Here is a 27,455-nt window from a genome sequence, read left to right on the forward strand (position 1 = left end):
GAAGATTCTATGGTGTTCTTCACTTCCTGTGGCAGAACTTGTCTAGCTGCAGTTCCAGTTTCGCCGGGTGGTGGAGCAGAGGGAAGGGTAGGAGGGAGGTGAATTTTTTTGTCGATGGTCATGAAACATCAGCTCTGCACCTGCCCGGTTAGCCACCATCACTGGAGGGCTGGAGGGAGTCGAGCCGTGTTGGAGTTAAATGTGTGTACGTGCGGTCAGTTCCAGAGAACCGAGGGTCTCAGATGTGGCTGCAAACTCACAATTCCCCCTCCCTTCTTTCTGGTGGAGGAGAGTGCTCGCGGTGGTAAGATTGTGCTCAGCACACGTGGTGAGAAGTATACTCCATTTCAGATGACGTTGCCAATGCTGCCTTTTCTTCCGAAGGTGTCAAATCATTGTTGTGACGTGCCTAGTGTGGTCATCCTTGTCCCTCCTGCTTTCAGCTTCCACTGCCGGCTAGCAGTCTTGCGAAAGGGAGAGATGAATGCGTAATTCTCTCCCTGCCAGTATGTAGCTTCTACAACAGCAAGCCTCCCGTTTTGCCTCCTCTCTGGTGACACACGGAAACTGAACTCCTCTCTGACTCATGCTAAGCTACAGAGGACAGGGAGGGGGTCTGGCCCTTGCATATGTAGCACGCCGGCGTGTGGGCACGCCCTGGTGCTCGTGAGCCAGATCCCCAGCTATAGGGAAATAGCCCCACTGCCTCGGGAGAGATGAAGGCTACGGGAGTAAACCCAGACAGCAAGTCCGGAGTGGAGACCCTGAGGCAGCAGGGCATCATTGAACATCCTCCCGGCAGCTCCTGTGGCCAAGTTGATGACAAACGTATTGCTTCATAAGCTTTCCTTTGGACTACTCCGGTGAGGCTGAGATGGGGAACTTGACAACTGGGCGTCCCAGGACCTCCATACCTTCCGCCCAGGCTTGTGCCCTGGAGAAGTCACTCTAGTGCCACCAATCCATTGCCCTTCGAGACAGCTGGATGCCATCATCATCATCACCGTCCTTCCAAAGACTGAATACCCAACTTATATTGGCATTGAACTCTCCGAAGAGAATGAGCTTATCCTCATTGGGGATGCTCAACAGTGTCGCATCAAGGCAAGTGCATGTGAGTCCAGAGTTAGTGCGTTTGCACTCACGACTGTTGCCAGCTGCTCGTTGGGAAACACCAAACGGATCGTCATGAGGCGTTTGCCGATCCCCATAGGAAGTTCAGAGAGTTGATCGGCAAGCTGGTTCTTCCTTTGCAGACCCAGCACCATGGATCCTGGGATTTGTCAGTTGGCTTCCCTTTCCAGAAGGAGGTGCCGCCCCCCTTTCCCTTCCCTCAGTTGCCCACTGTCTGCCAGACGTGCTTCAGTGAGAGCCCCTCGGTCAATCTGGCATCTCCTCAGTTCTCTGGCAATAATTACAGATTTCCACTCTGGTCAATCATTAGTTGCACTATCCATCAGACTGCATACATTCCTGGCTCTAAAGGTCATGTTTCCTTGTTTCTGACTGCATACCTCGTTCTTCTGGGTGTGGCAATCCAGTCAGGAGGCTTCGAGGCAGGCTATTTTTAGTGTATTTTTACCTTTTTCCAGCGCCATCCCCGGGTGGGCTGAGCAGAGTGGATCCTAGTGGGTGTAGTTGCCGAAGGGCTCTTTCTGCGTCAGTCCAAGAACTCAACAATTGAATCACACCCACCACACAATGTGCCAACTCATGACTGGGAGCTTCCAGACTTCACAGTCCTGCCCCTTTTGTCACTTGCTGATCTCCACGGGACTTAATCTAAGATGTTATTCTTCCCTCACCTCCCTCCTTCTTGCCTTCCTTTGCTCTCTCTCCTACCCCCTCATCCCCCCTCACCCTCCCCTCCCTTGCCCCTCATCTTCTTCTCTTCTCACCCTCACCTCTCTCATCACACTCACCCTCTCCCCACCCTAACTCCCCTCAAGACGCTCCCCCTTTCCTCCTTGACATCTCCTTCACATCTCTTGCTCATCTCCTCCCCCCTCATTCCCCCTCACCACCATATCCTCTTCACCATTCCCCACTCACCTCCCTTTCCCCACCCTCCCCTCCCACATCCTCCTCAGCCTCTCCCCATCCATCCTCTTCTTCCCTGCACTCCCTCTCCCCTTCTTCCCTTCCTTCCCTTCCCTCCTCAACTCCTTCTACTCCCTCAGCCTTTCTCTACCCATCCCTTTCCCTCTCTCCTCCCCCCCACCCCCATTTTGGTAGCTCACATTTGCATTGGAGGACAATGGTCCTCAGCCAACTTCCAGTGTGGTTGCAGTACCAGGAGGGAGCTGGTCTGTAAGACAGGACACTGAATCCCGATCTACCCTCCTCAGTAGGATAGCCCATGGTTCTGTTCCAGAGAACAGGCTTTCCTTACAAGAGACACACACACAAAATGCTGGAGGAACTCAGCAGGCCAGGCGGCATCTACGGAAAAGAGTGAACAGTCGACATTTCAGGTTGAGACCCTTCATCAGGGTCCCAATGCTTCTGCACCAACTCCGGACTTGCATACATTTGCCTAGATGTAACACTGTCGAGCATCCCCAAGGAGGATAAGCTAATCCTCTTCGGGGACTTCAGAGCCAGGCTGGGACTTCTCCCTTTGGAACAGCAACTCACATGGAGAACTACTTCTCACCATATGTGCTTATATTACCATAAAAAATCTCCCTTTTGCCATAAAACTCCCAGATCTAATCAGTGACATCTCATTGACTGTGGCATTGTCCGAGCTAGGGACCGCCATGATGTGAATATCACAAGAGCCATCATTGCCTGATTTGCTCCATCCACCATGTCCATCAGACTCATGACAAAGAAAAGGGTTTTTCAGAAGCTGATCAGGACATGAGTAACTGCTTGAGTCTGCTACCCAACCCAACTACACCTTCAGGCCTTGTTGGGGAAAATGTCCAAAGGAAATATCTAAAGGATATTGAAGAATATTGGGATCTGCTTAACTCCACCATCCTTAATACCCCATAACAACATCCTTGGGTACAAGTCAGAAAGCATCAGGAATGGTTTCATTGCAATGACATGAGGAAAGAACAGCTTATCTCCAAGAAAAGGAAAGCCTTTTGTGACTGGCAGAATGACATCATCAGCAAGGCCAAAAGGGAATCTTACTCCAGAGTCAAGTTAAATGTCCAGTACGGGGTGAGAAAGGTAAAGAGTTCTCAGTGGACTGAGAAATCCAGAGACTGGCAGACTCTGGTGACATGAGAGGCTTTGTTAGTGCCACGAAAGCCGTCTATGGTCCAAGTTACTCAGGTTAAACCCCACTCAAAAGATGGGCAGAACTTGCTGAAGGATCTGAAAGATGCCAACAATCGATGGAGAGAATTCCTGAACAGTGGCAGTGCTGTTGACACAACTCCTCCGGAGACCTGTGAGGGAAGACATGGGGCAAACTCCCAGTGGGAGAGAAAGAGGTCCATGATGCCACCAGGAGCCTGAAAAACAACAAAGTCACTGGTCCTGGCAGGATCCCATCCGAGATCCTTAGGGAAGGTGGACCAGTGTTCCTACACCACATACTGTACATGCCTTGCTCCTGAAGGTCTGGGAAAAGAAACAACTGCTCTCAAAGCTCAGGAATGCACTAATCATGATCCAACCCAAATGCACCTTCAGGCCTTGTTGGGGAAAACCTCCAAAGGAAATACCTGAAGGAAGAAAGGGAGACAAGGCAGATTGTGGCAAAGGAACATGTGGAGTAACTTCTGAAATGCCCGCTTCACTGCCGCTGCTACTGTGCGATCGAGAATCTCCAGGGACGAAGGCCCCAAATCCTCGGCTTTGCGTATTGCCTGTTGCCGGGGCCGGGGTCGAAGCGCTCGGCAGAGATGGTGCTCGGCGCTCGGAGTCGAAGAGCTGGTCGGAGGCTCGGAGTTTTCGGACGGACTTGGAGTCGGACTGTGGTTGGATGCTTCCAGGATGCTGCACCGGCAAGTTGGCGGTGCTGGAGGTTTACCGTCTGTGTGAGATGATGGGACTTTCGAGAGACTTTGAGACTTTTACTGTGCCAAGGTCTGTTCTTATCAAATTACGGTATTGCTTTGCACTGTTGTAACTATATGTTATAATTATGTGCTTTTTGTTAGTTTTTAAGTTGGTTTGTCATGTGTTTTCATGATATCATTCTGGAAAAACATTCTTATCATTTCTTAATGCATGCATTACTAATTGACAATAAAAGGGGACTGCGTGTCCTCATAATCATAATCATAATTCAGAGGCACCTCCCTCCTATCAACAACAGGCAAAGTGCACTTGTGTCCTTGTCAACCAACTCCCCCCGCTGTCTGAAGAAGTACTCCCTGAATTGCAGTGTGCTTTCCGCCCCATCTCGAGTTACCACAGATATGATCTTCACAGCACGTCGATTACGGGAAAAATGTGGCAAATACAGCACTTGTGCTTGGCTTTCACAGATTTGACAGAGGCCACAAGCGCTCTGACATATACTAACAAGACATGGCTGGCCTGACAAGTATTTATGAACACTGTGGCTGCTGTATGACGGAATGTCAGCCACCGCACTCAGCAACAGCGGCGCTGAATCAGAACCCTTCACTGTCAAGACTGGAGTCAAACGGCGCTGCATCATTACACCTGCCCTACTTACCATCTTTATTCCTGTCATCCTTCACCTCACTGGCCAAGACCTGCCACAGCGAATCCCTATCGTGTATGGAATGGGCAACAGGGTTTTCAACCGAACTGGTTCAAGGCCAAGAACAAGATCAGCACCACCACTATCATGGGGCTTCAGTGTGTGGGTGAGAATGCCATCGCAGCACGCTGTGAAGAAGACCTCCGATGTGTCCTGAATGTCTTTGCCAAGGGATATAGAGCCCTGGGTCTTGTTTTGAATATTTAAAAAAAACACAAATCCTATATCAGCCACCGTGCAACCAGCCATTTATCCAACTCCATAAACATTGATGTTATCGCCCTTAAAAGTGTAAACTGTCTTCCCTAGCTGGGTAGCATTCTCTCATCAAGAGCAGATATCGACTCACAAATCAGCCACTGCTTAAGTAATGCCGTGGTACCTTTGCAAGATTAAGGAAGAGAGTCTTTGAAGACTGTAATGGAGAGGTCCAAGTAAAACTTTTGGTCTATAGAGCAGTTGAACTTTTTACTATATAGAGCTGGTTCATGGACCACATCAAATCAAATCAAAATCATATCAAGTTTAATTATTATTTGGACCATACATGGATACAGCTGAATGAGATAGCGTTCCTCTGGGGCAGGGTACAAACACATACACACACATTCAAAATAATGAGAGAGAGAAAGGAAGGACATAACCCTGCAAGAAAACATATGTTTAGTCCTAGACCCTGAGCGACAAGTCTCACAAATTGATGGTATCCAATTCCACCGATCCAACACTGGAGAGCAGCAGCGACGGGAGAGGTCACCCCCAACCGAGCACGGATGCCACGCTACACTGCCTCTGGTGTTTTCTTCTCACCTGGACTGCAGCAGCAGGCAAGCCCGAGCTTTGAGGCCTAGTCCTCGCAACAACGGAGTCAACACTGCTACCTCGCCTCCTGTCTCACCAGAAGACATCTGAAAATCTGGAACAATACCACCAAAGAACCTTACGAAAGGATCAGCTGAAAGGACTGACACACTAACACCAGAGTACTGGAGGAGTCCAACATGAACATCATCTCCATGATAAAACAACACCAGCTCTGATGGATAGGACATGTCGTCTGGTTGCCTCACACCTGTCCCCTTTACTCCCAGCTGAAGGAAGGTCAGTGAGCCCCCAGTGGGCAAAGGAAACGCTTCAAAGGTACCATCAAAATCAGCCTGAAGAGAATTAACAATGCATATAAAACGGGGAAGACATTGCACTCAATGGGTACACCTGGAGGAAATCCATTCAAGAGGGAACTGCGCTTCGTGAGAATGAGCTCTGTGCCGCGGAGAACAAGTGGCAACTGCAGAAGGAGCGACAGAGCAACCAAAAGACCGCAGCCACCATCTACTCGTATCCAAACAGCACCAGAAGATGTGGATCTCGGATCGGCCTCTACAGCCACCTTAGGACCCGCCGATAGACAACCCCTTTGGAAGAACCTCGTACTCGACTCGAATGATCACAAGAATGGTACGTGACCACAAGAAACTGTGGAGAGTTGAGGGCACAGTTCAGCACATCACAGGAACCAGCCTCCCCTCTGTGAAGTTTGTCTCTATTTCCCGCTGCCAACGTGGTTAAAGGCCTCACTTTCTCTGGATATTCTTTCTTTATTATTTTTTATTTTTCATTGACATACAGCACAGAATGGGCCCTTCCGGCTCTTCAGACCGTGACACCCAGCAATCTCCAATGTAACCCTAGCCTAATTGGGGGACAACAGACAATGACCAGTTAAGCTACCAACCGGTAGGCTGTGGATTATGGGAGGAAACCAGAGCTCCTGGAGGAAACCCACACGGTCACGGGGAGAACGTACAAACTCCTTACAGCAGCGGCAGGAATTGAACCCGGGTCATCTCTCCTGTAAAGCATTGTGCTAACCTTTACATAACTGTGCCATTCTCCCACGGAGCAGAAGATACAAAAGCCTGGAAGCACGTCCTTGTCCCACCAGGCTCAAGGACAGCTTCAATCCCACTGTTATTAGACTCCTGAATGGACATCTTGTACTCTTGGCCTTACAGTCTGCCTCATTGTGATCTTGCACTTGATCATTTTCCTACACTGCGCTCTTTTGGGAGATTTTACACTTTATTCTGCATTGTTTTACCTTATTCTAGCTCAATACATTGTGTAATGATCTGATCCGTATGAAGAGTATGACCAGATTTTCACTTTATCTTGAAATATGTGACAATAGTGAACCAAATGAAGGCAAATCTAATCTAACATTTATCCCACAATTTATCCCAATCAGCTGAGGGATAATTCCCAATTCAGTGGATTGAACAACAACAACAAACCATTTGGTTCCATCAGCTGGTCCTGATGTAAGGTTTTGACCTGAAGATTGACAGTTCCTCTCTCCCCACAGATGCTGCCTGACCTGCTGAGTTCCTTCAGGAGATTGGGTGTTGCTCCAGATTCCAGCCTCTGCAGTCTCTGGTGTTTCCTTGGCCTTTGAGGGAGCTACAGTGGGTGGCCTTGATGCTACTGAGTGGCGGAGCAAAGTCTGAATTCCTGAATTCTTCCAGTCTCTGCCAACAGGATTTATCACACAAACAACACACATTAAAGTTGCTGGTGAACGCAGCAGGCCAGGCAGCATCTCTAGGAAGAGGTACAGTCGACGTTTCGGGCCAAGACCCTTCGTCAGGACTAACTGAAGGAAGAGCTAGTAAGAGATTTGAAAGTGGGAGGGGGAGGGGGAGATCCGAAATGAAAGGAGAAGACAGGAGGGGGAGGGATGGAGCCAAGAGCTGGACAGGTGATTGGCAAAAGGGATACGAGAGGATCATGGGACAGGAGGTCCGGGAAGAAAGAAAAGGGGGTGGGGGAAGCCCAGAGGAAGGGCAAGGGGTATAGTGAGAGGGACAGAGGGAGAAAAAGGAGAGAGAGAGAGAAAAAGAATGTGTATATATAAATAAATAAATAACGGATGGGGTACGAGGGGGAGGTGGGGCATTAGTGGAAGTTTGAGAAGTCAATGTTCATGCCATCAGGTTGGAGGCTACCCAGACGGAATATAAGGTGTTGTTCCTCCAACCTGAGTGTGGCTTCATCTTTGCAGTAGAGGAGGCCGTGGATAGACATATCAGAATGGGAATGGGACGTGGAATTAAAATGTGCGGCCACTGGGAGATCCTGCTTTCTCTGGTAGACAGAGCGTAGGTGTTCAGTGAAACAATCTTCCAGTCTGTATTGGGTCTCGCCAATATATAGAAGGCCACATCAGGAGCACCGGACACAGTATATCACCCCAGCCGACTCACAGGTGAAGTGTCGCCTCACCTGGAAGGACTGTCTGGGGCCCTGAATAGTAGTGAGGGAGGAAGTGTAAGGGCATGTGTAGCACTTGTTCCGCTTAGAAGGATAAGTGCCAGGAGGGAGATCAGTGGGGAGGGATGGGGGAGACGAATGGACAAGGGAGTCGCATAGGGAGCAATTCCTGCGGAATGCGGGGGGGGGGGAGGGAAAGATGTGCTTAGTGGTGGGATCCCGTTGGAGGTGGTGGAAGTTACGGAGAATTATATGTTGGACCCGGAGGCTGGTGGGGTGGTAGGTGAGGACCAGGGGAACTCTATTCCTAGTGGGGTGGCGGGAGGATGGAGTGAGAGCAGACGTGCGTGAAATGGGGGAGATGTGTTTGAGAACAGAGTTGATGGTGGAGGAAGGGAAGCCCCTTCTTTTAAAAAAGGAGGACACTTCCTTCGTCCTGGAATGAAAAGCCTCATCCTGAGAGCAGATGCAGTGGAGATGATGGAAGAGGAATAGTCCAGATAGCTGTGAGAGTCAGTAGGCTTATAGTAGACATCAGTAGGTAAGCTGTCTCCAGAGATAGAGACAGAAAGATCTAGAAAGGGGAGGGAGGTGTCGGAAATGGACCAGGTAAACTTGAGGGCAGGGTGAAAGTTGGAGGCAAAGTTAATGAAGCTAATGAGCTCAGCATGTGTGCAGGAAGCAGCGCCAATGCAGTCGTCGATGTAGCGAAGGAAAAGTGGGGGACAGATAGGTTTGGAACATAGATTGTTCCACAAAGCCAACAAAAAGGCAGGCATAGCTGGGACCCATATGGGTGCCCATGGCTACCCCTTTAGTCTGGAGGAAGTGGGAGGAGCCAAAGGATAAATTAGTAAGAGTAGGGACTAATTCCACTGGACGGAGCAGAGTGGTGGTCCAGAGAGGGGAACTGGTTAGGTCTGGATTTATCACAGCTGTTTGCAGTACCCATTGCAGCCATCAGGTGACAGTGCTGAGCTTCCTAGATAGTTTACTACACATCACCACCCCCAAGAGGCAATGGATGGAACTGCAGAACTGGGAAAGCAATTTGATTGGAGGAGATGGTGACCCCGGCCTCATTGGCTCATTTCTAAACTTTACATGGTTCTGGAGGTGGACTTCCATCCTGGACACTCCTTCTTCTCATTACTGCTGTCACTAAGGAGGTACAGGAGGCTGAAAACCCACAATCAGCTTCTTCCCCACTGGGCAACCATCACTCTGTGTATATAAAAGTACCCTGCACATCCCCTTTAAACTTACCCCCCTTTCATCCTACATATCTGTCCTCTAGTATGTAATTTGCTTATCTGTGCCTCTCATAATTTTATCAACCACTATCAAGTCTTTCCTCAGCTTCCGTTACTCAAGAGAAAACAACACGACATATATGCAACCAAATGAAACAACGTTCCTCTGGACCATGGGGCACCCATATAACATATATCGTACAGCACATAAACCAAAATCTTATACTATGAATCAGTTAATGATATATCATTCAAGATGCATGGAGTAAAGCCCAGCACAGGTAAACAGTAAACAGTACATTGAAACATATAAGATTATTAAGGGATTGGACACGCTAGAGGCAGGAATCATGTTCCCGATGTTGGGGGAGTCCAGAACCAAAGGGCACAGTTTAAGAATAAGGGGTAGACCATTTAGAACGGAGTTGAGGAAAAACTTTTTCACACAGAGGGTTGTGGTTCTGTGGAATGCTCTGCCTCAGAAGGCAGTGGAGGCCAATTCTCTGGATTCTTTCAGAAAAGAGTTAAATAAAGCTCTTAAAGATAGCGGAGTGAAGGAATATGGGGAGAAGGCAGGAAAAGGGTACTGATTGTGGATGATCAGCCATGATCACAGTGAATGGTGGTGCTGGCTCAAAGGGCTGAATGGCCTACTCCTGCAGCTATTGTCTATTGTCTAACCCAATTTCACTTTATAGCTCATACCTTCTAAACCAGGAACCTCTTCTGAACCCTCTTCAAAGCCTCCACACCCTTCCTGTGATGAAGCAACTCAAAATGCATGTTAAAGACAAAGTTCAATGTTCAAAGTAAATTTATTTTCAAAGTAAATATACAGTGTGTAAACATATACAACCTTGAGATTCATTTCCTTGCAGGCATTTGAGTTCAAGTTTGGGTTTATTGTGATCTGACACTACATATATGCAACCAAATGAAACAACGTTCCTCTGGACCATGGGGCACCCATATAACATATATCGTACAGCACATGAATCAAAATCTTATACTATGAATCAGTTAATGATATATCATTCAAGATGCATGGAGTAAAGCCCAGCACAGGTAAACAGTAAACAGTACATAAACAGCTCGCTGTCCTAGTGACGACAGCTAGGTGGTGGCAGGGTATTCATTAGTCTCACAGCCTGAGGGAAGAAATTGTTACCCAGCCTGGTGGTCCTAGTCCTGATGCTCCTGAGCCCCATTCCTGACAGTAATGGGTCAGAGAGATTGTGGGATGGGTGGTAGGGATCCTCAACAATGCTTTGGGCCCTACATCTGTAACGCTCCTGGTAAATGTCACGAATGGGGGTCGGGAGACCCTGATGATCTTCTTGGCAGTTCTTACTGTCCTCTGTAGGGCCCTGAAGCCCGATGCTTTACAGTTTCGGTACCACACAGTGATGCAGCCAGACAGAGCACTCTGGATGGTTCTCCTGTAGAAAGCTGTTAGAATGGGGGCGGAGAGCCTTGCATACCTAAATCTTCTCAGAAAGTGTAGTCACCTTCTTGACTAGTGAGGATATATTGTGGGACCAGGTTAGATCATCCATTGCATGCACACAAAGGAACTTTGTGCTCTTCAGGGTGAAGCCATTGATGTGTAATGGAGAATGATCAACCTGTGACTTCCTGAAGTCTACAATCATTTCTTTTGTCTCATCTATGGCTGACTTGTTGTTCTTACATCATTTGACAAGCCTCTCTACCTCCTCTTTGTATGCTGACTCACCATTGTTGCTGATGAGGCCAGCCACTGTCGTATCATCATGGTGTGGTTCCAGCTGAATCTGGCGGTGCAGTTGTGAGTCAGCATCATGAGCAGCAGCGGACTGAGCGCACACATCTGAGGGTGACCAGTGCTCATGATGGAGCTTGAGATGCTGCCATCCGCTTGGAACGACTGCGGTCTCTCCTTCAAGAAGCCCAAGATCCAATTACAGAGAGGAGTTTTGAGTCCCAACGAGGACAGTTTACCCACCAGCCTCTGAGGGACGATCACGTTAAATGCCAAGCAGTAGTCCACGAACAACATCCTGGCGTATGAGGCATCATTTTCTAGGTGGGACAGGACGGAGTGGAGGGCCGAGGCTATGGCATCATCAGTGGACCCAGTTCACAGCAGAACAATGAAATACAACTACAATTATTGAAAACACTATGCACAAACAAAGACTGACAAGGAATCAAGGTACAAAAGAAGGTAAGCTGTGCAAATACAAAAATTAGTGTTACCCACATTGGTTCCGATGCCTGATGAAAGACAATCACTGTTCTTGAACCTATACTCTGTGCCCTGAGCATGCCTTACATCTTCTTTACCTCTCTATTGATTTGTCTGGCCACTATCCGGAAGTTATAAACTTGGACCCCCCAAATCCCTTGGCACATCAATGCTGGTAAGTGACCTGCCATTAATTTCATTCAGAAACGGCTTCTTTCCCACCAAAACCTGGCCCGCACATCTCCTTTACACCCCCTACTTCTCACATTATGTACATATCCCCAAGTAGCTGATATGCATTCAGTTCAAGAGGACTAGAATCTAAAAGCAAGGAACTAATGCAGAGGCTTTTTTAGGGCATTGGTCAGATCCGCATTTGGAGTATTCTGAGCAGTTCTGGATCTCTTATGCAGGAAAGGATGTGCTGGCATCGGAAAAGGTCCAGAGGAGGATTATGAGAATGATCCTGGGACTGAAAGGGTTAATGTATGAGGACCATTTGATGGGTCTGAGCTCATCAGAGTCTAGAGGAAAGAGGTCTTATTAAGACCCACTGAATACTGATAGGTCCAGACAGAGTGGACGTGGAGAGGATGTTTCCAATAGTTGGAGCGTATCGGACCAGAGGGGACAGTCTCAGACCAGAAGGGCATCATTTTAGAACAGAGGTGAGGAAGAATTTCTTTAGCCAGAGGGTGGTGAATCTGTGGAATTCGTTGCCACAGATGCCTGTGGATGCCAAGTCATTAGGTGGAGGATGATAAGTTCTTGACTAGTGGGGGTGTCAAAGGTTAGGGAGAGAAGACAGGAGAATGGGGTTGTGAGGGAAAATAAATCAGCCATGATTGAATGGGGGAACAGAGTGATGGGCTGAATGGCCTAATTCTGCCTCTATGTCATATGTCCTTCTTGTCTTGTATACTTTCCCCTTGAATTTTGTCTTCTCAAATGCAACATCTTCTACCTCACAATCATCTCACAATCAAACAGCACTGCTGACCACCAGGTGATGTCGCCCTGCGTCTTGCCCATTGTTCCTGGAACTGAGATAAAGGGAAGTATTCAGAGAGACCAGAGACTGGGAGTTGGTGAGGCTTGGGGAAGGTTTCCTGTTGACCTCTGATGGGCATATGCAGAGTTTCAAGGGTAATAACTCTTCTGTATCCCCCTCAATCTCTGCACCTATATATAACCATATAACAATTACAGCACAGAAACAGGCCATCTCGGCCCTTCTAGTCCTGCCGAACTCTTACCTTATCCTATTCCCACTGACCTGCACTCAGCCCATAACCCTCAATTCCTTTCCTGTCCATATATCTATCCAATTTAACTTTAAACGACAACATAGAACCTGTCTCAACCACTTCTGCTGGAAGCTCATTCCACACAGCTACCACACTCTGAGTAAAGAAGTTCCCCCTCATGTTACCCCTAAACTTTTGTCCTCTAATTCTCAACCCATGCCCTCTTGTTTGAATCTTCCCCTCTCTCAATGTGAAAAGTCTAACCACGTCAACTCTATCAATACCCCTCATAATTTTAAACACCTCTATCAAGTCCCCCCTCAACCTTCTACGCTCCAAAGAATAAAGACCTAACTTGTTCAACCTTTCTCTGTAACTCAGGAGATGAAACCCAGGCAACATTTTAGTAAACCTCCTCTGTACTCTCTCAATTTTATTGACATCTTTCCTATAATTCGGTGACCAGAACTGTACACAATACTCCAGATTTGGCCTTACCAATGCCTTATACAAATTCAACATTACATCCCAACTCCTATACTCAATGCTCTGATTAATAAAGGCCAGCAAACCAAAAGCTTTCTTCACCACCCTATCCACATGAGATTCCATCTTCAGGGAACTATGTACCATTATTCCTAGATCCCTCCGTTCTAAAGCATTCTTTAATGCTCTACCATTTACCATGTATGTCCTATTTTGATTAGTTCTACCAAAACGTAGCACCTCACATTTTTCAGCATTAAACTCCATCTGCCATCTTTCAGCCCACTCTTCTAACTGTCCTAAATCTCTCTACAAGTTTTGAAAACCTACCTCATCATCCACAACACCAACTATCTTAGTATCACCTGCATACTTTCTAATCCAATTTACCACCCCATCATCTAGATCATTAATATATATTACAAACAACATTGGACCCAGTACAGATCCCTGAAGCACACCACTACACACCGTCCTCCAATCTGACACACAGTTGTCCACCACTACGCTCTGGCGTCTCCCATCCAGCCACTGCTGAATCCATTTTACTACTTCCATATTAATGCCTAACGATTGAACCTTCCTAACTAACCTTCTGTGTGGAACCTTGTCAAAGGCCTTACTGAAGTCCATCTAGACAACATTCACCGTTTTACCCTCATCAACTTTCTTAGTAATCTCATCAAAAAATTCAATAAGATTTGTCAAACGTGACCTTCCACGCACAAATCCATGTTGACTGTTCCTAATCAGACCCTGTCTATTCAGATAATTATATATACCATCTCTAAGAATACTTCCCATCAATTTACCCACCACTGATGGCAAACTCACAGACCGATAATTGCCAGGTTTACTCTTAGAACCCTTCTTAAACAATGGAACTACATGAGCAATACGCCAATCCTCCGGCACCATTCCCATTTCTAACGACATTTGAAATATTTCTGTCAGAGCCCCTGTTATTTCTACACTAACTTCCCTCAAAGTCCTAGGGAATATCTTGTCCGGACCCAGAGACTTATCCACTTTCATATTCCTTAAAAGTGTCAGTACTTCCACTTCTTTAATTGTCATACTTTCCATAACTACCCTCCTTGTTTCCTTTACCTTACACAATTCAATATCCTTCTCCTTAGTGAATACCGAAGAAAAGAAATTGTTTAAAATCTCCCCCATCTCTTTTGGCTCCGCACATAGCCGTCCACTCTGATTCTCCAAGGGACCAATTTTATCCCTCACCATCCTTTTGCCACTAACATAACTGTAGAAACCCTTTGGATTTATTTTCACCTTACTTGCCTAAGCAGCCTCGTATCTTCTTTTAGCTTTTCTAATTTCTTTCTTAAGATTCTTTTTTACATTCTTTATATTCCTCGAATACATCATTAACTCCAAGCTGCCTATATTTATTGAAGATCTCTCTCTTTTTCTGAACCAAGTTTCTAATATCTCTTGAAAACCATGGCTCTCTCAAACTTTTAACCTTTCCTTTCAACGTAACAGGAACATAAAGATTCTGAACCCTCAAAATTTCACCTTTAAATGACCTCCATTTCTCTGTTACATCCTTCCCATAAAACAAGTTTTCCCAATCCACTCCTAAATCCTTTCGCATCTTCTCAAAGTTAGCCTCTGATCACAAATCAAGCAAATGGAGACTGAACAACTTTGATTGATATTGAGTTCTCCCAATCTCATTCCCAACCCCAAACGCACTACCACTATCAATCTCACTACCAATCTCAAAGCCATTTTCAATCTCACTCATTATCTCAGTCTCCCTTCCATTCTCAATTCTCACGAACCTCCATGAATAAAAATTCCCAAAGGACAAGATCCATGTCCATAGATCCTTCGAGCTTGCCGCACAATTTGATACACCATAAGACCATAAGATATTGGAGCAGAATTAGGCCACTGATGTCTTCGAGTCTGCTCTGCCATTTTGTCATGGTTGGTCCATTTCCCTCTCAGCCTCAGTCTCCTGCCTTCTCCCCGTAATCCTTCATGCCCTGACTATCAAGATAGGATGGTTAAGAAGGCATATGGGGTGTTGGCCTTCATTAGTCAGCAGATTGAGTTCAAGAGCTGCAGGGTTATGTTGCAGCTCTATAAAACAGAGCTGCATCTTGTCAGGCATGAAAATGCCTGACACAGGCCTCTCGTGGTCTGAGTCAACGTTCCCTCCCTCCCCCTCCTCTCTATAAAACCCTGGTTAGACACATTTCGACTATTGTGTTCCGTTCTGGTCCCCTCATTATAGGAAGGATGTGGAAGCTTTAGAGAAGGCACAAAGGAGGTTTACCAGGATGCTGTCTGGATCAGAGAGCATACCTTATGAGGATAGGCTGAGAGAGCTAGGCCTTTCTCTCTGAAGGGAAGGAGGGTAGAAGTGTACAAGATGATCAGAAGCATATGTTAAGTGGATATGCAGAACCTTTTCTCTTGGGTGGAAATGGCTAATACAAGAGGTCATAATTTTTAAGGTGATTGGAGGAAGGTATAGTGGAGATGTCGGAGGATTTTTTTCTTTACACAGAGAGTGGTGGGTGCGTGGAATATGCTGTCAGGGTGGGTGGTAGATGCAAATACATTAGGGACATTTAAGAGACCCTTAGATAGGCACATGAACTGAGAGTTATATAGTGGGAAGGGTTAGATTGATCTTGAGGTATTTTATTGCATTTATTTAGGGATATTGGATCCACGTATCCAGGTTGTTAGGCTGGATCCCTTAATGGAGAGTGCCTGTGCGTGACTGCTTAACGTGAGGAGGCTGATGCACGGGGAGCCACTCATGGTCCTTGACAGACTGGGGGCAGGCTCCAGCAGCATGGCATCCAAGATGATTAGAGACCCTTCACTCCTTCATTCCTTCCCTGCCATCATCCTCTGCCAGCTCCATGCTGAGGGGTTGGTTGGATCGCTCTTTAATTAGAATCGTCCCCCCCTTTGACCCTGTCTAAACCTCCAAGTGCCAGATGGCTAAACTTCAGATGCATCACTCTTGGGATCTCAGGAACTCACGACAAGGTGGAGATCCTTGGAGAAGATTGAGATCACCTGTAAGGGTCCAATCGTAAGAGAGTGGAGGGAAAGTGAAAAGGATAGTCGATGCAGACTGAAAGTGAGAGACGAACTAGGATCACTGTAAGTTACTGTGGTCTGTGAGGAGATGCAACTTCTTTTTATTAAAAGCAGGCTAGAATTCCAGGGTAAACAAAATAAACACTGCAGAAATCAGGAAGAAATGCAGTAAATGGCAGGGCAATTCAGCTATTCTGTCGGAACAAAAGCAGTGAATGGTTCAGGTATGAGACCCTTCATTAAAGAGAGGAGGAAGGGAAGACAAGGGGAGTTTCTCGAAGATCAACGCCCAAGCCCCGAGGTCGATTGGAAGTCTGAAAGTCAAGGCCCGATGGCTGGAACCCTGAGTCTACTATGAGTCGACTGGGGACGTCAAAGTTCAATGTCTGCGAATCTGCGAGTCGACTGGAAGCTTGAGGGGGAGTCCAGAGACAGCCTCTCCATGGGTCGAAGAGCTGGCTGTGTGAGTGTGTGTGGGTTGGTGGTTGGGAGGGGGAATGGGGCTTGTTTCCCTATTGTTGCTCTGTTGCTTGCCGTGTTCTGCCGAGCACTGTGGGATTGCCCTGTTGGCGCGGCAAGGTGTGGCGACACTTGCGGGCTGCCCCCAGCACATCCTTGGGTTGTGTTGGCTGTTAACATAAGCACCGCATTTCGCTGTACGTTTCGACTTGTGCATGATAATTAAATCTGAATCTGAATCCGAATCTCTGATAGGGTGAAGTCATGTGCCTGTGAGGGGCAGTTACACTCCGTTAATTCTGAAGTGTGATGTTAACGCTGTAAAGTCAGTATAGTGTAAGCCGACTGGGATATTCCAGATTTCCAGAGACTTGCTCTGCACACAGCGACCAATGACCAGATGCTCCAACTACCCCAGAAAGCATTGACATATCAACAGACCAACCTGAATCATGGCTGGAACGATAGAGTAGTAGTTAGTTCATGCTTTACAAAGTTAGTGATCACCAGTCAGGGTTTAATTCCTGCCACAGTCCTGTAAGGAGTTTTCATATTGTCCCCAAGTCCGCCAGGGCTTCCTCCAGTTTCCTCCCACTCTCCAAAGACGTACAGGTTAGGGTTAGTGAGTTGTGGGCGTGCTATGTTGGTGAAACTTGCTGGCTGCCCCCAGAACATCCACAGATTGTGTTGGTCATTGATGCAAATTGGCACATTTCACTGTATGCTTTGATATACAGGCGGCAAACAAAGCTAATCTTTAATCTTTATATTTTAATCTATAATTATGAATGGCCAAAAGTCTTACAGTAAAAAATTACATCCACAAGGCAGCCTTGATGGAAAATAATATCCCAAAGTTTTCCAGAATGCTTTTAACAAAAATCATTTTGCAGTCAGGGTGATAAAGAGTTATTAGGATAGTGTTAGAAGTAGGTTCAAGTAGGTGGCCGGTATAAATGTACAGCGGAGAGTACCCTGATCGGTTGCATCCTGGTATGGTAAACCGATGCCTAGGAACAGAAAGGTCCACAGAAAGTGTTGAATACAGCCCAATCCACCACAAGCAAAGACTTCTCCAACATTTAACACACTTACATGGAGCACTGCCAGAAAGCCAGCATCCATCGTCAAGTATGCCCACCATTAAGGTCATGTCCTCTTCTCACTGCTATCGTCAGGCAGGAGGTACAGGGGCTTTAGGTTCTACATCATCATGTTCAGGAACAGTTATTATCCTCCAACCATCATGCTCCTGAACCAATGTGGATAAGCTCACTCAACACTACTCTGAACTGATTCTGCAGAATACAGTCTTACCTTCAGGTTTTCTATAATTCATGCTCTTAGTATTAATTGTTCTTTTTTACATGATTTGTCTTCTTTTGCACTTTTGTTGCATGTCGGTATTTGTTTATGTATCGTTTCTCATGTTCATTTGTATTTCTTTATTTTCCTGTAAATGTCTGCAAGAAAATGAATCTCAAGTTAGTATATGGTGACATATACAGTATGTAGTTTCATTATAAATTTAGTTGGACTTTGAACAGTAGGCAGGGGATGGAGGCACTTATTGGTTGGTCCATAAAATCCAGGGATGGACAAGAAATTGGAATTGGGGGACTGCAGAAAATGGAAAAGATTGGAGAGTGGAGAACGAGCTGATAAGATGGAAGCCATCTTCATAGAAACAATGCTGCAGGAACTCAGCAGGTCAAGCAGAGTCTATGGAGAGGAAAAGAGTCGACGTTTCGAGCCGATACCCTTCATCTGGACTAGATTCAACTCCATGTTTGTGTTCTGACTGTTCTGGTGAGAAACCCAAGTTACTTACACTTCCGGCTGGGGAGAATTCGGGGATGGTAGGGAGCTGGGACTCAGAAGGGGTTTATGAAGGTAAATATCAGAATTTTTAAATCTAGGAGGTAACATAGCAGGGCATGGTCGCTGCTCAGAAACAGGGGAATTGGCTGGGCATGGGATTGGATCCCACATCAGGCCTGTTGGCCTGGTCAACAGAGGAACAGGAAATTGGATCTGTGGACAGGAAGTCCCGGTTAAGTGCACGAACCACTGAGATTCTTTTGCTTTCTAAAATATTAGAAAATGAATCATTTAAGTCTGAGAGAACTGAAAGCTAAATGGAATCAAGTGTGTGTGAAATCATTAAGTTTACGTCTAGTTAAAATTTTAAGCAGTGTTAAATCTTTCATGCCTGACCTTTTTAATTATCCTTAGTCTTTGTTCTGGAGTTTGATCTAATCCAGTCTGAAGCCTTGGCTCCTCAACAGTCTGCCTGGCCCTGCCACTGATTTATCAAAAACCGCCAGCACACCAGGCTAATTTTAGCAGGCGGAGTAGAAAGCCTGGCTTTTCTTCAGATCTCTGTGGTTATTTCAGGTTGAGCTCTCTGGCAACTTGTGCAAGGGGAGATTTTGGGTATTTTCAGCAGCCAAATGGTTTCCCAAAGGCAACTGTCAAGCCTCGGATTTAGATTCAAGTCCTGAACCAGATTCAGATTCAGGTTTTGGATTAATTTATTTATCAGACGTACGTTGAAACATACAGTGAAATGCGTCCTTTGCGTTAACAACCAACGCAACCCTAAGGATGTGCTGGGGGCAGCCCGCAACTGTCGCCACATATTCCCGCGCCAATGTAGCCCACCCACGACGCTCAGCAGAACAACACAACCAGCAACTGTAACAAAAACAAAACAGCAGCAAAACAAGCCCCTGTCCGCCTTCCCAAACGCCCACCCACTCACACAGTCAAACAGGCCTCCAACTCCAGGACAGGCCCCCTCCAGCCCCTACGGACTCGCAGACTCACAGAGCCGGAGTTTTGGCAATCGGACCTCGGCTGCTGGGCTCACCGATTTGCCAGCCCTGGGGATTCACTGAGTCTCAGCCCAGCCTTATCAGGTTATCGGGCCTAGCCAAAGCTATAGGTGTAGGGGATGAACGTTAAGGGAGGGAAAGGAGGCGAAAACATTTTCTGATCCAGCCATGTGCTTATCTGGATGGCTTTTAAATGTCGCTAATATGTCCACCCCAACCACTGTTTCTGGCAGCTCATGATGAAGCTGAACCTAATGTCCCTGTTAAATCTCTCACCTCTGATCTTAAACCTACGCCCTCCTGGATTTAGCAACCCCTCCCTGTAAGAACACCTTTGTGTTTCCATAGAACATAGAATATTACAGCACAGGCCCTTTGGTCCATTATGTTGGCAGACACTTTAACCTACTTTGAGATCAATCTAACTCCTCCCTCCTGCATTGCCCTTCATTTTTCTATCAGCCATGAGCCTATCTAAGAGTTCCTTAAATGTCCCTGATGTATCTGCCTCTACCACCAACCCTGGCAGGGAGCTGTGGGCACCCACCACTCTGTGTGTGAAAAACTTATCACTGACATCTCCCCTACACTCCTTCTAATCACCTTAAAATTATGTCGCTTCACATTTAACCATTTCCACCCCGGGAGAAAGTCTCTGGCTGTCCACTCTGTCTATGCCTCTCATCATCTTGTGCATCTCTATCAAGTCACCTCTCCTCCTCCTTCACTCTAAAGAGAAAAGCCCTAGTTCAATCAATCTATCTCTGTTGCCCTGCCTATTCCACACATGATCCTAGATACCTCTTTCAGGTCACCCCTCAATCTCCTACATTCCAGGGAATGTTGCCCTAGTCTGCACAACCTCTCCTTGTAAACTCAAGTCCCCAAGTCCCGGTAAATCTCTTCTGCACTCTTTCTAGTTTAATAGCATCTTTCCTATAACACCATCATCATCATTCTGTGCCATGTCATATAACATAGGTAATCATAGTCTTTCCATGACTATGACTGTTCTTGGCAAATTCTTCTACAGCAGTCGTTTGCCATTGCCTTCTTCTGGGCGCTGTCTTTACAAAATGGGTGATCCCAACCATTATCAATACTCTTCGGAGAATGTCTGCCTGGCGTCAGTGGTCACATAACCAGGGCTCGTGGCACGCACCAGCTGCTCGTACGATCATCCACCGCCTGCTCCCAGGGCTTCACATGATTGGTGGGGCTAAGCAGAGGCTACATCTTGCCCAATTGTGACCTGCAGACCAGCGAGGGAAGGAGCGGATTACACCTCCTTTGGTGGAGACGTACTTCCACCCCACCACTCATTTTCCTATAACAGGGTGACCAAGTCATGGTTATAGGAGGGTCCTTAATAACAACCAGCTGAATGGGCCGTGGACTCCATGGTCTGTGCAATACGAGTTAGCTGCTCCCACATCATGGGTGGGAAGGGGTGACAATGCCTCCATGTCCACAATGGACCTCAGCAAAGAGCAGGACATCTTCCAGCTGGCAACAGGGAGTAAAGTCCATCCTATAAGAAGGAGGGAATATCTCTGGGAAAAATTTCACGGCTTCTTTCAGAGTACCGCTGGGGGATCCGTCAGACAGGATCTCTGTTTAACAGCTCATTTGAAATATGTCCATGTCAGACGTGCTGCATACCCTCAGTACTGCACTGAGTACCAGGATAGAGGCCAAGCAGGTGTTCGGCATGAGTCTTGAACCTTCAGAGGTGGGACATTAGGCCTGACGTTTTGTAAAGCAGGAAATGGAGAGAGAATATGAAAGGCACAAAGGGTGATTGAGACTGCACTGTCTGGTGGCGTAGTGCCATCAGCGCTGGACTTCGGGGCGAGGGGTCCTGAGTTCAAATCCAGCCGGCTCCCTTGCACGCTCTCCATCCGTGCCTGGGTTGAGTGTCGAGCTAACAACTCCACCTCGTACAAAAAACCTGGAGAGGGATGGGCTCCGCCAGGTTTCAAATGCCCAAGACACGCTGTACGATGAGCACACCAAAAAGATCGGTGCAAAAAGCTCGTCCTGACGGCGCCCCGACGATTCCACCAGGAGTTAAGGGTGCACACACACACACACACACACACACACACACACACACACACACACACACACACACATTGTTCATTACTCTAATCACATTTTATTCTCCCTCCAACCGAATTCTGCCCCTCAGCCACATAATGGGGACAACTTAACAGTGGCCAATTAACCCACCAACCCGCGCACCTTCGGGATTTGGGAGGAAACCAGAGCACCAGGGGTTTGGTTGGTGGTGGTGGGGGAGTGGGAGGCCACACAGTCACTGAGAGAACACACAAACGCCGCAAACAAGAACGTAAGTGTGAGGTAGTGGCTTTACCAGCTGCGCTGGACGGCGAATTACCGTTCAGAGGTTAATTCCTTGGGACGCGCCCGAATAGCTCGCACATCACTTGCGGAGGAGCAGAACTGGCAACACCTGCGCGTCGTATCCATTTATTTGGGTCAAAAACAAGGTGATCTATCAAACACAGCTCAGTGACTCCCAAAAGTAGGACAAACAATTTGATATCACTGATGGAGTTTGAGCTGACCCAGATTCTCTTGTCTTGCTCAATTTACGAGTGATTCCGCGTCTGAAACAAAGAGATAAAAAGCCACGAAACTACCAGCTCAAAGCTACCAAATAACTGGTACCGTAGCCTCCATTCTACAAGTTCCAGTCCCGCTCCAGAGACTTGGACGCTACGTCTATGCTGGTGATCCTCAAATCATTTCTCAATAAGTGAAGCTTTTAATAAACACAAGAGGTTCTGCAGATGTTGGAAATCCAGAACAACACACACACACACACGCACACACGCACATAGAATGCTGGGGGAGCTCAGCAGGTCAGACAGCATCTGTAGAGAGGAATGAACAGTTGACGTTTTGGACCTAGACCCTTGTTCAGGACCGGAAAGGAAGTGTTGGGGGGGTTGGGGTTGGTGAGAAAGGAGAGCAAGCAGGCAGTGAGACCAGGTGAGGGGGAAGGTGGGTGGGTTGCGGGGGGGATGAATTAAGAAGCTGGAAGGGGAAAGGTGGAAGTGGTAAAGGACTGCAGAAGAAGGAATCTGATAGGAGAGGAGGGTAGAGTAAAGGGAAGAAGGAGGGGAACCAGGTGATTGGCAGGTCATGACATTCCTGTGTCTATGACGCTCTTGAGGAGATATGAAGGAGAGTAACACTGATAGGGGTACTGAGATACTGAGGGAGAGAAGACAACCTAACAATTGGGAATGATATTCCATCTCTGTAACTCAGCCGAGCAAAAGCCAAGATATCTCAGTGGATGAAAACCTGAAAGGAAACCTGGTCATTTTCACAGGGACCAAGGCGTCCCATTGGTACACATCATCTCAAATACCAGTACCTAGCGATGTGACAGAAGAATGCCAACTATAGCTTTACAACGGAAGCTCAGCGTAGGCAGCTGCAAGTCAACACACATACAATGCTGGAGGAACTCAACAAGTCGGGCAGCATCTATGGAGGGGAATAAACAGACTGAGATCTTTCACGATCGGTGCATGCAGTATATGCACTCTGCTCTGATCACTGAAGTCAGTGACCAGCGCTTTTGTTTTGCTGACATTGTGGCAATGGTTACTGTCTTCCCATCATGCCGTGAGGCTCTGAAGAAGGGGCTCCTGAAACATCAAAAGTTCATTCCTCTCCATAGATGCTGCTTGACCAGCTGATTTCCTTTGTGCATTGCTCTCGACGTCCAGATCTGCAGAAATCTTGTGTTTATCTTACTGGACTCTCTTTCTCTTTCCTGTACTCTGTCTTGTCATAGTTTTAGATCTGGCCTGTTACAGTGGTGTCATATGCAAACTTGACCATGCATTCGTGAGGGTTATATGGATGCCTCTAAGGATTATATCATATGACCCTTGGCGTGTAGAAGAGTGAGCAGAAATTTGATAGAGACATACAACATTATGAGGGGGATAGATAGGGCAAATACAAGCAATCTTTTTTCTGCTGAGTTTGCGTGAAGCTAGATCTAGTGGTCACGGTTTAAGGGTGAATGCTGAAATATTTCAGTGGAACGAGGGTGGTGGTGGAAGTGGTGCATGTGGGTTGGAGTTCAACACTTCAAAGGAGTTAGGATAAGTACGTGGATGGGAGAGGTATGGAGGGCAATCTTCCAGGTAGGAATGGGCAAGAATAATTGTTTAGCGCAACCTACTTGGGCTGAAGGGCCTATTTCTGTACTGTGGTGTTTGAGGACTCAATGACTAAGCACTCCCTACGTATTGTTGGCTGGAAGTGGTTTCTTGTCTGGGAATCCATTCACAGAATAAACACTTTGTTGGTTTAACTTCCTGGCTGTCTTTGAGAGTGACACTGATAGGTGGTGTCATAGAGAACATGCCGGTTGTCAAAGGATGAAATGCAGGTTACTGCGCTGCATTTGAATCCGTCCCTGCTAAGATGCCACGTGAACGTGTGTTCAGAAAGAGCACACTGTGTGATTCAAAGTGGGGGAGGTGAGTGAGACACAGTATCGACATTTTACGTCCGAGACCTTTCTTCAGAACAGGGAATTTTTAAAGGGACAAAGTTTTAAGCTGTAGAGATAGTGAGGTAGGGACAAACTGACAGCGTTAGAAAGTCATAGAGTCATAGAACATTCCAGCACAGAAGTAGACCATTCAGCCCATCCAGTTCGTGCCAAACAATTATTCTGTCTAGGCTCATTGACCCACACATGGACCTGAGTTCTCCATACCCCTCCCATCCATATACTTCTTTAGATTTCTGTTAAATGCTGAAATCAAATCCGCATTCAACACTTCCCCTGCCAACTTTAAATGCCACCCTTGACGTAAAAAAAATTGCCTCTGAAATTACTCTTAAATCTCTACCCTCTCACCTTAAACCTATGCCTTCCGGTTCTTGATTCCCCAGTCCTGGGAAATAGACTGGGAGCAACACACACAAAATACCGGAGCAACTCAGCAGGTCAGGCAACGTCTATGGAAATTATTAAACAGTCGACATTTCGGGCCGAGACCTTTCTTTGGGACTGGAGAGGAAGGGGGGAATATGCCAGAATAAAAAGGTGGGGGGAAGGGGAAGGAGGATATCTAGAAGGTGATAGATTAAGCCAGGCAGGTAGGAAAGGTAAAGGGCTGGAGAGGAAGGAATCTGACAGGAGAGGAGAGTGGGCAATACAATAGAGGGAAAAGGGGCCCCAGGGAGAGGTAGTAGGCAGGTGAGATGAGGTAAGAAGCCAGTGTGGGGAAGAGGAGAAGAGGGAAGCTTTTTACCGGAAGGAGAAATTGGCATTCATGCCATCAGGTTGGGGGCTTCTCAGATGGACTATAAGGCGTTGATCCTTCACCCTGAGGGTGGCCTCATCATGGCACAAGAGAAGGCGGTGGACTGGCATGTCGGAATGTGAATGGGAATCAGAATTAAAATACTAGGCCATCGGGAAATTCAGCTTTTGGTGGATGGATGGGAGGTGGTTAGACGAAACATATCTCAAATTTACGACGGGTCTCTCCAATGTAGAAGAGGCCACATCAGGAGCACTGGAGAGGGTATTCACCCTCCACCGGGGAAGGGGTGTGGGTAATGGGGTGATGAGTGAGCGGCACCCAACCATATCCCGTTTTCTGTGCTTTACCTGTGTCTGCTGACAGATGCAGGAACCCAAAAATCCATTCATGTTCTCCAAAAAAGGAATGACACACAAGTCACTGGAGGAACTCAGCAGGTCTGGCAGCATCTGTGGAGGGAAGTGAATGGTTGAGACCCTTCATCAGATCTTTGATTGTGCACAAAGGTTGGGGAGGGAGGGAGAGGGCACTGCAGGGACAATGATGAATGAAGAGCTTCTATCCACCTGGGAAGCTGGTAGAGCAGAGAAAAGATGAACAAAAAAAAACATTTGGGGCAGAGGAATTTGATTTGACATTTTTATATCAGAATTATAGACCTTCTTACAATCTGCGTTTTGTTGCGAGTTTTATTTTGAAATATGGGTCAGCCCGTATCCTCCGAGAATTCCCTGTGCCTCTCCCCGTCCATCTGTCCTCGTTCTGCAGAGTTAGGGAGCGTGGCAATTTCTCACTGCAACTTCTCACCCGCGTGCTTGTGTGTGTGTGTGTGTGTGTGTGTGTGTGTGTATGTGTGAGTGTGTGTGTGTGTGTCATCTATGTGAGTGTGTGAGAGTTTGTGTGTGTGAGTGTGTGTGTGATGTGTGTCTATGTGAGTGTGAGAGTCTGTGTGTGTGTGTGTGAGAGAGAGAGTGTTTGTGTGTGTGTGTAAGTTTGTGTGAGTGAGTGTGTGAGAGTGTGTGTGTTTGTGTGTGATGTGTGTGTATGAGAAAGTGTGTGTGTGTATGGGTATGGGTGAGTGTGTGAGTGTGTGTGTTTGTGTGTGGTGTGTGTGTATGAGAAAGTGTGTGTGTGTATGAGAAAGTGTGTGTGTGTATAGGTATGGGTGTGTGTGTGTGTGTGTGTGTGTGTGTGCATGCATGTGTGCATTGTGTGAGAGTGTGTGTCTGGGTGTGAGTGAGCCCACCGTTCACCACGGTTCCATCCCAGCAACCTAAGCAACGAATGGAAGAAAGTTAAGATCGCTCTTTCTCTGTGATACAATTCCCTCCCCTTCCTACATGAGGAAAAGACAAACATATTTTCTGCTATTAAAATGACATTAAATTCATCAAACAATTTCACAGATAGGTAATTATTTCGGGTGATTTTGTTCTGTCTGAAGATGAAATTACAAGATTGCCATCAGTTTAGTTGCAATTCAGTTATTTTGTAATTAAAATCAAATATTTGTGATTGGGTGGCTGTTTTTTGTTGGTGTTGTAGTCCGGCGTTATTGTCTAGGTTGGTATTGCCTTGTTGACGGCATCTCGGGCAGGGAGATCTCATTGTAGCGAATGTCACCACGAAAGGGAGGGGGTGGGGGTCACTGAAAGCCTTTACTCGCCACCCATTTCCCCCCTCCCCTCTCTCTCCCCTCCCCTTCCCTCCCTCCCCACGCCTCAATGCTGACCTATTCCCTGAGCATTCCCCTCTCCCTCTCTCTCCACCTCCTCCTCCCCTACATTGCCTGATGGATTCCGCGCCGCGATACAGAAATGTTCCTTTGTTAACGCACGCAGAGACTTGGTGGAATACACGTTTTTTTTTGTTCCCTATCAACCACCCGAGCGCCTGCCGATCGAGGAGAGACGCCTCTCCACTCGAGCTCGCCTTTACCCGAAGACCCCCGCAGGTAGGAAGGGGCAAGATAATATGGGTAGGGTCTGCAAAATGGGATTGGTCTTAAAGAGGCATTGTCATCTGCGCGAAGCGAGCGAGAAACGTCTCTGACCACATTAAACGATGCGCTGTTTGGAAGTGAAAGTGGGGCGGGGGAGAAGATCGGGGTAGATACTTACCTTAAAAGTAGTGATTACATTTTCCAGTGCCCTGGATGTTTTTAGGTGGTGGGGAGAGGGAAGAGAAGGAGTTTGCACGATTGAGATACATAATTGTATCCAACTAAGGGTCGGAGGCAGCTTCCCACAATTGATTTTTACGCCGACTTCCTTGCCCGGGTCTCTAACCGTGTATTTAAATACATACAGTACTGTGCAAAAGTCTTAGACACACACACACACACACACACACACACACACACTTATATATAGATAGATAAATAGATAGATAAATAGATGGATAGATAGATAGATATTCCCACTCCCTCCCCTCTTGCTGCCCCCTTCCCACTCTCAGCCCACAACAGAGACCCATATCAGAATCAGGTTTATCATCACTCACATATGTCATGAAATTTATTTCTTTTTTATACGTCAGCAGTACAGAGCAATACATAAAA

General features: G+C 46.9%; 1 protein-coding gene and 1 long non-coding RNA gene across 2 annotated transcripts in view; one reads left to right on the plus strand and one right to left on the minus strand.

The window, feature by feature from the left end:
• Window positions 1-11,044: 11,044 nt before the first annotated feature.
• On the minus strand, window positions 11,045-25,347 carry LOC134354353 (uncharacterized). Its single transcript, XR_010019779.1, has 3 exons — window positions 25,243-25,347; window positions 18,046-18,191; window positions 11,045-11,313 (listed from the first exon to the last, which is right to left on the minus strand). It is a non-coding gene; the product is annotated as an uncharacterized LOC134354353 (long non-coding RNA).
• Window positions 25,348-26,646: 1,299 nt separating this feature from the next.
• Window positions 26,647-27,455, plus strand: part of shank1 (SH3 and multiple ankyrin repeat domains 1) — a 281,534-nt gene continuing 280,725 nt past the window's right edge. The window contains exon 1 of the mRNA XM_063062528.1: window positions 26,647-26,849. The gene's annotated coding sequence lies outside the window, so the exon portion shown is untranslated. The remainder of the gene's footprint in view (window positions 26,850-27,455) is intronic.

This window comes from Mobula hypostoma, chromosome 11 (genome assembly GCF_963921235.1).
Source record: "Mobula hypostoma chromosome 11, sMobHyp1.1, whole genome shotgun sequence".
Lineage (NCBI taxonomy): Eukaryota > Metazoa > Chordata > Chondrichthyes > Myliobatiformes > Myliobatidae > Mobula > Mobula hypostoma.